Source organism: Eucalyptus grandis, chromosome 7 (assembly GCF_016545825.1).
Source record: "Eucalyptus grandis isolate ANBG69807.140 chromosome 7, ASM1654582v1, whole genome shotgun sequence".
Classification (NCBI taxonomy): Eukaryota; Viridiplantae; Streptophyta; class Magnoliopsida; order Myrtales; family Myrtaceae; genus Eucalyptus; species Eucalyptus grandis.
This window is the reverse complement of record NC_052618.1, coordinates 10,088,175-10,099,694: the sequence shown is the minus strand read 5'-3', so window position 1 is coordinate 10,099,694 and position 11,520 is coordinate 10,088,175.

The window sequence follows — 11,520 nt, the reverse complement described above, 5'->3', positions numbered from 1 at the left end:
AAGACTCCTTATGTTTTTTCTTAAAACCTAATAACTTTAGAAAATAATATGTATACTGCTCCATACCATGAGGCACCACCCCTGCACCCCCGCCAAGGATTAGTGTTGGGCTACAAGCTTGGGCTGCCCAAGCCATCCGCTACCAACACTAAATATCCATTTTTTTTTCCTTAAGTTGGGTCACTTTAAAATTCAATTTGAGTATGGAAACTCAATTGGAGTCGAATATTTGAGACAAAATTAAAGAGACACCCAACAATTTTAGATATTATGTTGACATTTCCCCTAGATATTTAATTTCCATATGTTGACACCTAATTTAAATTCATTTTTAGAAATAAAAGATAATCTTTGATTATAGAGGAAAAAAATTTAAAAAAAAATTTGAATTCAAAAACTCAACAGCCAAATGTTTTGGAGCAACTTTATTGTTAAGAAGTTGAGTGAGGATGTGCAATTATATCAGAAAATCTTCATCTGCAAAAAAATAAACTCAAGTCTTTCTCTATAAATAAAGAGTACGAAGCCTTGAGGGGAGGAGGGGGTCGTCGAGGGAAAATGAAAGCAAAAAGAAAAAGTCAGTAGGGGTTCTCTCTTCGTCAAGATTATTTTTATTTTATTTTTTTGGTCGGAGCGCACGTCAAGATAAATAGTAATTTCATTTGGATTTCAAAAGGGCATAATTGTCTTTTCGGTGGATTGACTTTCCACCCCCATTATCCTTCGCTTGGAAAATGAGCACATGCAAAGTGGGCCATGAAAGATAGAAGAAATTTTACGGCAAAAAATGCGTGCATAAAAATTACTTATCTATCGATTCTGTCGAATTTGGCCGTTGATGTAATGTCTTTTTTGGAACAACTTGACTTACCAAAAGTTGTCTGAATTTGACCAAGAAAATTGATTATTATGTTGACAAAACCTCCATGAAGATGGAAAAGATATCGACGGGCCTGATTTATGGTGGACTACATATTCTCCTTAGAATTCAAGAATGAAAACTTCTATGCTGAAGGCAGAGTTGGTTAATATTTTTTGACAAAATAATAGTGCGTCCGGTAACAATTATGTTCCTGAGAACAATCTCCATTTAGAAATGATTATTTTTTATTCTACTTCTAGAAATAATTTCTAAATATTTGAAGGCGTTTGGTAACCGCCCAAAATTTTTACTCCTGAAATATAAATACGTTTAGTAGGATTCTTAATTTTTTTTTGTTTCTTTTCATTTTTTAATACTTTTATTATATTTTTCTTTATTTTCTCTTTTTTTCTTTTTCATTTTCTCTTCTTCTTTATCCTTATTTGTGGCCGGTCGTAGGCGACCAACAATGGCGGTGGCTGAGAACTAGGGGCGAGATTCGGTGAGCTTGCTAGAGACTTCCTTGGCCACCATGAGCCTCAACCTAGCAAATTTGGGTGAGGTCGAGCCACGCTGTTGGCCATACAACCCTCATGGCGAGGCTCGGCCTCACTCACTGAACCTCACCTAGCCAGCAATGGCTAGTGACTGATTGGGTGAAGAAGAGAGAAGAAGAGAAAATGAGAAAAGAAAAAAAAAAAAAAAAGATCTGTGCTTGATTTCATAATTGTTCCTAGAAACAAAGAAACAATTTTTTTTTTTTTTTTACTTATTGATTCTATTCTAAATCTATTCTCGAGAACAAAAAAAATAGTTTTTTGTTCCCATAAACAAAAAAATAATTATCAAATGAATTTCTATTCCAAATTTATTCTCAAGAACACAAAAATAAAATCACTTATTATTTGATTGGTTGCCAAGTGCACCCTAAACTATTTTATATTTCTTCATTAAATATTGTCAACATTTGTGCTTTATTGTGCACGTTCAACTTTCATAAAAGGCCATGAGATTGAAAGTTGTAGTACGAAGTCAAAGAGAATGCATTCTCGATGAGAAAGTTCTCTCTCCATTTTTTGGTGCTCTCATTTTAAATTTCCAAAGTTCATAATACCATTATTCTTTTGGTTTCAATATTTGGTATAATAGTTAGCAATGTCATCCATCGATTCTATCCAAGTGTAACTTTCAAAGTTGTACGAAAGGAATTTCAACAGCTAGTCCATCTAGATGAATGTTCTTTCAATTTGAAAATTTGTAGAATTTGATGTCGAATGATTACACCAAAGTGGCCGATGTTGAAGCATTTAATGCTTTAGTTCCATGTTGCCATCTCTTTTACAAGAGTGGCGGTGCGGTTTATCTTGAAACCAACAATATTTATACAAATAATTAGTTCTCTTGCAAAAGCTGCGAGCGGGATATTTTCTCTTTGAAGATGTTTCTCCTCCTCTTCTATCTTTCCGCGAGCTCCTTTCACTAACTTTAGATGGTATGTTCAGTTTTTACTTAAAAACACTTACAGTTGTACCTTCATCCTGCAGCTTTTGCAGGAGAACTAATTATTTGGATAAAAAAAGACCCTCAGCAACAGGAATTCCAAAAGCAAAAGCTGTCATTAGCTTTTCTCAAAACAAAAATTCTTCCTCCTTGTCTACACTTCCCAACACCTTTTTCTCAAACAAATGATTTGGCTCCCAATCGTAAGTTCTACTCCAGCTGCTAATGGCAACATGACCACAAGAAGCGATCGTCTTCGAGAGTTCACAAAATTACGCACATTGAGTCTCAGGTCAACAAATTAAGAACCGAGAACTTACTTTTGGCTCTGGGTCTTCCATGACTCGAGCAACGACTTGGCAGAATCGACAGAATCAATGGCGGGCAGCTGCGGGGCGAGAAGATCAAGTTTAAACTGCAGCGAATTCAACAGAGCCAAGCCATCCTGCGCCAGACCGTTCGACCTCGGGAGCGAATTCTTCTCCTCTCTCGACTTCCCATACTCCTCAATTGCCTCTATATGCTCTTGGGTTTTGACATAAGCCTCACCCCATTCCTTCTTCACTTCTTCAACAGCCTCCACTACCTTGTCCATTCTATAAACAATTTTTCCCCCAAGACAATTAGCTCAAAACGAAAAATCGTTTTCTATTTCCAGATCACAATTGATGTTAATGCCCTTTGAAATCTCCCATATACCCTAAGAATATGAGCCCCACAACTAAGCGCTTCACTAAAGCAAGCATCAATGGCATATGCTTAAGCTGACCATTTTTACTCACTAGCTTAAGATGTCAGAAAATGTGTCACAATGTATATACCATATATCTTAACATTGTATATCGACACTTGTACGTGAAAACAGGTAACTTGGATGCATATACATCAATCATTAATCAAGGAACAAACAGAAGTTATAGAAATAATCGCTCAAGAGAGAGTGTCGAGCATATCGGGCATATATTGCTGTGTAAACCATTTATCCAAAAAATTCATATTACATTGTCCACAGTGCATATCAAACATATAATGCTTTGGATATCAATTATAGAATCCCCATAAATAACCTCATAGTTGTCACCAACTTGTAGACAATGCGTTGATCACGCTTTCAACTCCTTCCTTATGGAATAGTCATGCCCTAAGGCCTGGTTGTAGTACCACTACATAACTAATTCAGGTGAGAGAAAATTTTGGCTATTCTTTAATGTACATGATGTTTTGTCCCCATAAAGAATGTCTTCTCGCAATAATAATACATTAGAGTGCACTTTCTTGATGTCTCTCGAATTTAAACGATGAAAAGTGACAATGAACCAAGACATGATCAACGCCAACTCAAGAATATATTATCAACTCTTAAATTATGTAAAATTACTCAAAATTGGATGAGCTGGCACTCAACAGCATTCAATGGAATTTAAACTCAAGAAACTTTCTTAGCAATGTAGAAATGCAAATACATCTAGTTGTTGTGCTTCTAGTTCTTCACAGACAAATCTTCAATAAAATTAAATCCTCAAACAATTTCATTAATAAGGATAAAGAAAAACAGATCCATCGATAAGAAATAACCATAACAAATTCCCAATAAAATCAAAAAGCACTCATTCTAAACACAGCTCATGTACTATGAAATAAAAAATAACAAGTCCAAGCCATTCTTCCCTTACTGTATGCTGTATGATTAGGAAATGATGCAACCCAAGAAAGATCATTTTCTGAAAAACAAACCCTTCAATGGAACTACTCCAACCCCCCCCAAAAAAAGAAAAAAAAAGAAAAAGAAACCTCATCCAGTTGGATGAAAAGATCAAAATGGAAAAAACTCAGTAAAATGAAAAGATACAAAACGGAGGGGAAAAATCAGAATTAGAACACGGCAGAGAACATAACTTGACTCAGATCTACCTTTTCCTCTCTTCTTCTTCCTTTCTCAATTTCTCATTGGCACTTTTGCACTCCACAGACCCAAGGCTTGGATTAGAAGAGCTATGAGTAGGAGCCGATGAGGAACTTCTACTCTTTTGCCTTCTATAGCACTTTGGGGGTAGGGGAGCGACTTCTGTGACGCCTCACTATTGGAGAACGACTCTTGCATCGCCACGGAGATATAGAACGACTGTATATTGCAATAGAAACTATTCAGCAGGTAATACGAGATTACACATTACATATTCGCATGCATATCAAGTCAGCACCAAGAGATAAAAGGCAGGAAACATTTACAGTTACCTCAGGTACTGTTAAGAAGCTCCATCTTTTATCACATGAAGTTCAAGTCAAAATCGAGCAACAAAAGCACACTGACCAGCATTCATAACCTGCCGACCTCCCACGAGATAGGAACTAATTGAATTTCCTTAATATCATGAGGAATGCTATGCCTCATCTTGTTTTCATTACACTGTCCACTGAAAGCCTGATGTCTATCCAAGCTTCCTGTCAATTTTCAGTGTAGAAGCTCCCAAAACCAAATACCCACCAGCCAGATCATGTTATTAACCGAATTCTTTTTTACTCTTTAAAGGCTCGGCTTGGTCATCGGGAAGTAGGTGCAGACCAGGTAGAGCTTAGAAGCCCATACAAGAGAGAAGTCACAACTTAAACCCCAACAGCCAAAATCTAATAATCAAGCAAAACTTGAATATCAAGGTTGCATCTTCCAAAAAAAAAGAATGCCACCAAATTGCACAATCCAGTGGCATAAACTCACTCATGCAGTAAGTTACATGCCAAAAATTTATAAGAACTGCATTTTCATATCAAACCTTTTTCATCTTTTCACTAGAACATCAAGTCATGTAACGGCTGTCGCCTGAAAATTCGCATCAAACCTATCATTGCGCAATGCCTCAGCTTACATCTGATAATAAAACAATACTCACAAACATCTACTTTAACATCTCATAACATCAAGTAGGGATGTCAAAAAACCCATCCCGGCCAAGCCAACCTGGCCCGGCCCCACACAGCCCGACACTAAAATTAGGGTATTTTGGAATCAGGCCTTTTAGGTGTTGCTATTGTTTGTGTTAAATTCGGGTCGGGTGGAGCTAGGTCAAAGCAGGCCGGCACGGGTTTTCTCTCTCTTTATGTGTGCGCAGTGACGACAAAACACCTAGCTAATCGATCTACCAATTAACTAACTGCCTTGTCATCGTTGCACATGCATGAAGAGTGAAAGGAAAAACCAATGCTGGCCCGGCCTGGCCCAGCCCAACTCGTCCCGACCCATTATATGATATTTCAGGTATCGATTTGGGTTGGGTCAAGCGCACGTTTTAGGTCCGGTCAGGAATCGCACAAACCTGATCCGACCCACCCATTGATAACACAGGCATCAAGGCCAAATGTCTCTGGAAGCTTGAAATGTTGAAAATTTTGGGGCATGATAATCTCAGTCAAAGATTGTAGAGAACGCACACGATTGTGATTTTAGAGCTGCGATCTGGTTCCTCCGAGAAAGCTCCGTCCGATTATATCAAAAATCGATGGCCCCCCTCTCCCTCTTCCCTCTTCCCCGCGCTTATTTGTTCCCAATAGGGAGGGAAAGAAGCCATGTCTAAGAGCTTTTTCCGCTCGACCTACAGCGGGAAGAACAGCCAAGCGAGAGGAAGAAACATGAACATTCCCATTACTCTTCTTTCAATTCCTCCAGGTTCGCGAACGTCTAAATCTACGAGGTACCGATAAGTTATCTTGGAATCCAGGAGTTGTGATTCTGGCTAGAAAGCTGCCCATATCGGTAGTTCATTTGAGCCTCTGGCTGTGACGTCCATGGCACAGATCAAAGGTTGGCCATGGTTGTCGCCTTTGGCTCGGACCAGATCATGGTTGCGCAGTCTCGATGTGGACCTCCCGCGAGCTTTGCAGAGCTCGAGGGGCCTAGATGACGGCCTTGTCATTCTCTACATGTCCTCATAATGCTCAATGTCTGGTTCACAGCCATTACAAGTCATCGACTGCACAATATCAGGCTTGAGAAGATGAGGCGCAATGCGAGAAGGGGACGGAGTTGGAGTGATTTCGAGAGAAGATGGAGAAGGGAAGTGGAGAACCGAGAGAGACGCAATGCGAGGGAGAATAACGGGCCCCACATTTCAGATTTAGTAATTTCGAATTTTCATTTTTTAATATTAAAAAATAATACTGGTCCAATATGGGTATATAAATCCGGCCATAGAATAGGAAACCGAATTGATTTCCTTAAAAACCACTGCCCATAAAATCGGGAACCCAACTGATTCTCTTAAAAATCATTGGTTCTGGGCTGGTCAAGTGCTACCGGATGGTTTTCGATTCTTTTATGCACTCCTTATTGTTATCCCCCGTGGAGGTAAACAGAATAAAAAACTTAGAAATCCAACTGATTTCTCAATTTGCTTATTAATTATTAAAAAGAGGTTGTGGAAAGACAATCTCGCCCCCAGCTTGTTGGACCATGTCAAAAGCACACGAGATAGTTTTTTTATTTATTTAAATAATTCAGAACACACGAGATAGTTAAAAGAACAAAAGAAGTGCAATCTAGATCTTTTAACAGAAGGTGTGAGCAGAGGGAGCAACATCTCTTTAGCTTCCATCATCCTTTCATTCTTTAAAAGACATCAAAACCAGCATTAAAGCAATTAAGCTGAAGACATAACACAAGCTGTGACATAGAGTTTGCATGTGCACTAGGCATGGTCCCACTTTCTTGAGACAAAATCTTTCACAAAACCAACTTTTACTTGGTCACGATGTTTAAAGACACAACCCTTCAATTGATAAGATGGATGAGTGCACTGAAAGTCGTAAAGCTTGTCACAAAAAGGCAATTGTACTCTAAAACTTTCAAAAAATATAATCAAGTTTCAAAAGTTGTCATGAAAGTGTAATTGGTATCTAAATTTTTTAAAAAATGCAAATAATTGAAAGACTTGATTAAACCAATTTGATGAGTTTTACAACTTAATTACATTTTATAGATTTCATGACTTAATTGCACTTTTGTGACGAGTTGTGGGATTTTCAATGCACTTATCCCTTAATAAAAAAATAAAAGGCAAAATCTATGTAGCTCACAACTTCGAAAAAAAAAGAACATTGTTCGAGGTTGTTCAATGTCATAAAAAAAACAAAGGGACTAACTCAACAAACCTAACATTTACATGAACCATTAACCAAGCTAAGAAACGATTTTACGTTTCAACTCACATTATTGAGCAAATTTGCTTCTATCCATCCTAAGTTGTTTTAAACAAGTTAAGTCATTGAAGCTATTAAGATAATATAAACAAGCTTGGTTTATAACAAATGTGCAATCTTATGGTAGTACCTTTTAGGGCTAGGGTATACCATAATCATATATGTCAATGTAGTTTCATCTCCCATAATATCAAAATGGTACAAATTTCTTTGTTATTATTATGGACATATCTACGAGAGAGAGAGAGAGAGAGAGTAGGCAGGCACAAACTGCTAGGTTTAGATATTGGCAAAATCATTCAAAGCCCCACTGCAGATCCTTCTCAAACCAATAGGGCTATTTGAAATGATAATAATGCAAGCCTAGAATTGAAATGGGAAGAATCTCACAAATTCATGCTAATTAATTCATTTTTGTAGCCGGAAATGCACAAACGAAAAGTAGTGCCAACCCTTTTTCACAATTCAATACTAACGATCTCAAAGTTGCACAACAAGAATGGTAAAAATATTTTATGTTTTACTGCTTAAGAATCCGAAGATGCACAAGTAACTTCTAGTCATCAATCCATAATTATTGCCGACTCTTTCTCAACTCTCTCGCCCCAAAGAAACAAACTCTTAATACCAACTACATTTTACGATCTAGACCTTAAAAGGCAAAAGGGCTCATTGCAGTATTCCAAGAATCACATGATTGACTACAACGAGAAAGATAAACACGCCAAAACAACATCGAAAGATAGATCGGCCAAATAATATCAAATCTAATAAGATAGAAAAAGCATGGTCGTTCACCTCTGCAATTTGAATCTCTCACTCCTTTTGTGAACCTTTAACATGAACTCGCTTGGGTGGCAAACTAGAGGTACAGAGGAGAAAGAGAGGGTTAGATTTTTGAGAAAATAACTTTTATATCATGAAATAAGAAATCTTATCTAACTTTATTCCACTCTCACGTGCAATATTTTCATCTATGATGTATCCTTTTTATTTTGGCCTTATCATATCGTATACTACAACCAAACATACAATCTTGCCTTAATCCTAGTCACCAAACCCAACCTTTAGTTTAAACTTTTTTTAATGTATTTAAGTCCTAAAACTTTCACATTTATTTATTTTAGGACTTCCTTTAAGTTCCACAATTTTATTTGGAAATGGAAGATCACATGCGGGCTTTTTGTTTTTATCTCCCATGGCAGTAAACACGATTATGGCGGCTGTTTGAACATGAAATGACATTGTTTGTATAGTGTCATGTCAAATATATATTTGCAAATTTAGAAAAGATTAAAATTTAAAAAAAAAAAAAGACAAAAAATATTTACAAAATAAAGAAAATGGTTAATACCTTGAAAAATCTCAAACTAATACATTTGTGACAATTTTACCATAAACTAATTTTTTAACAACAAAAAATCCCAAACTAGTATATCTTTAACAAATTTACCATAAATTGATATAATTGTGACAAATTTTTGTTTACTAAGTTAAATAACACACGATAGTTGATTGGTGTACCAATTTGAGATTTTATTTTTTGTTTGTTATAGTTATGCAATTTTAGTGATTTCTCATGGTAGTGATCAAATTTAACATAAGATATATTTGTTACAAATATACCTTTTTCAAATTTTTGGCAATTGAATAAATTAGTTTGGAGCAAATTTATCATAAATGTACTAGTTTAGGATTTTTTTTATCATCGGTCAGGATAAATTTATCATTGGTATATCAATTTTGGGTTTTTCATAATAAAAAAATAAATTTGTGGTAAATTTGTCACAGTATACCAATTTGGAGTTTTTCAAGATATTAACCCTAAAAAAATCACAAGTGTTAGAGGGGAAGGGACATTGTACATAGGCCCTTCATGCCAGAAAGGCTAGCAACCTCTCGCCGCGATCGTGACAAGAAGCACCATCGCTCCAATTGTGGTGGCACCACTACTGACCAAGGGTTGGCAACCCCTTGTGTGGGCTTGTGGATTCTCTCTCGGTGGTAGCGGGGGGTGGCATCACCACCACTTGAGCACGGGCACTTGCCCTCACATAGATCTACCAAGGGTTATGGTCGCCGGTGGCATGGCAAGGGCCAGCCATTCTTGCCCTAGCTCAGATGAGAGGTTGTTGGCCCTCCTTGATGCAAAGAGGTCGGCCGTGGCGGCGTTCTTTGAGCACAATCCCTCCCTCAAGACTCCTCTCTCTTTCGTCTTTCTATGTTTTTCTACATGTTCACAAAAAAACAAAGAAAAATTGATAATAAAAAAATGCCACATAGATTTCTCGTCCACTTGGAAATAATATGGCTAGTGGAAGGATTCAAACATCAAACTCGAACAAGTTTAGAATTTAAATGTTGGTTCGACACAAAATAATCTAAAAATATTTTTAAGAAAGGAGGCGTTTTACATAAGAAGCAACCCATTGAAATTATAGGGCGTGAATGATAACCATTCCTAATCAAAAATTGATTTTTCTATTTTTATTCCCTTGACAAGTTTTTGAACATGAATATACGTTTGATAGCAACACAAAATTTTTATTTCCAGAATAAAAATTTGTTTGATAACAACAAAAATTTCTTTCTCTCCAATGAACAACGGGCAGCAAGTGGACAAGTAATAGGCGGGCGGGCAAGCAACGGGTGGTGAGTGGACGGCTGAGCAGCGAGCATGCAAATGATGGGTGGACGGCCAACTAGTAGGGAGGATAAGCAATGAAAATAGTTTTTATGTCTCATTTTTTTCCAGTAATAGAAAAGTGAAAAAAATTTACTCCTGATTTCTATTCCAAATCTATTTATAGAGTAAAATTTTGTTTTAAAAATAGAAAAATAAAATTGCATTACTTATTAAATTTTTATCCAAACATTTTTGTAAACCGAAAAATAGAAAAACAGATAAATAGAATGATTATCTCTTATGCCTTTATAATCACCACTAGGAATGCGGCCAATAGTGAGGAAATTGGGGGCGTGGGGATGCTAGTATAATAGATACGGGTTCGACTCCCGCACTTTGCAAAAAGGCATAACAAAAGTCTAAAATTGAGCTTACCCTCAAATTATTTCCTTTCAAATTCCGCTTAATTGGAAATTGAACTTTGAACTTTGAGCCGACCTAAATTACTCGTATCTAGTTGGTATTTTGGTAAAGGTCAAGATGAGAGGCTAATTCATACGGTTCGGTCATCCGAAAATGATCTCTCCGGGGGGTAGCATGCAGCTCTAATATACCTTGGTTCATTGGGGTTGATGCAACATCGAACGTGATAGACCTTGTTTACAATCATACTTGTCATGTCGGGTTACTCTCTAGAACTTGTTCATAAAAAACTTCTATAATATGAACTTTTGCAAATTGCTTGATATCATCCTTAAACTTTTCTCGTTTGGATCCTTGAACAACATGTTTTTTTAAGTCCTTTTGTGAACTTCGACAAATTATTCCATGCCATCTCTAAACTTTTCTTGATCGGATTCTTGAACTGTATGTTTTCTTCGATGGCTGCTTGATGTTCAGTGTGGCTTCCATCGAATCCATACTCAAATTCTCTCAGACATTCTGCACTTTGCTAAATTTCCAGCTAAAGTTAGCTAATGCAAACTTGATTACAAGCCCCACATGAGCTAGGTCTCTGCTTTTGTCACTATATCAAGGCTAAGAGAAAGTGCCTTGCATGCAGTGGCGACCGGCGAGGGTCGCAGCCTTACCTAGGCACGACCAAGGAATGCAACCCTAGCCCATCTTTGTGTGAGTGCATGTGTGTTTTCTGTTTTTTCCTCACTAACCTAATTTCTTGGACGTGATGGACACTTAGGGCACACATGATACAATTTATATTGCTCTATTTTTCTTTTCTTTTCTTTTCTTTTCTTTTTAATTTTTGAGAATGGGTCTGAAATAGAAATCTGTTTTGATATTATAATTTCATTTTCTATTTCTAGAACAAATTTCTTTACTA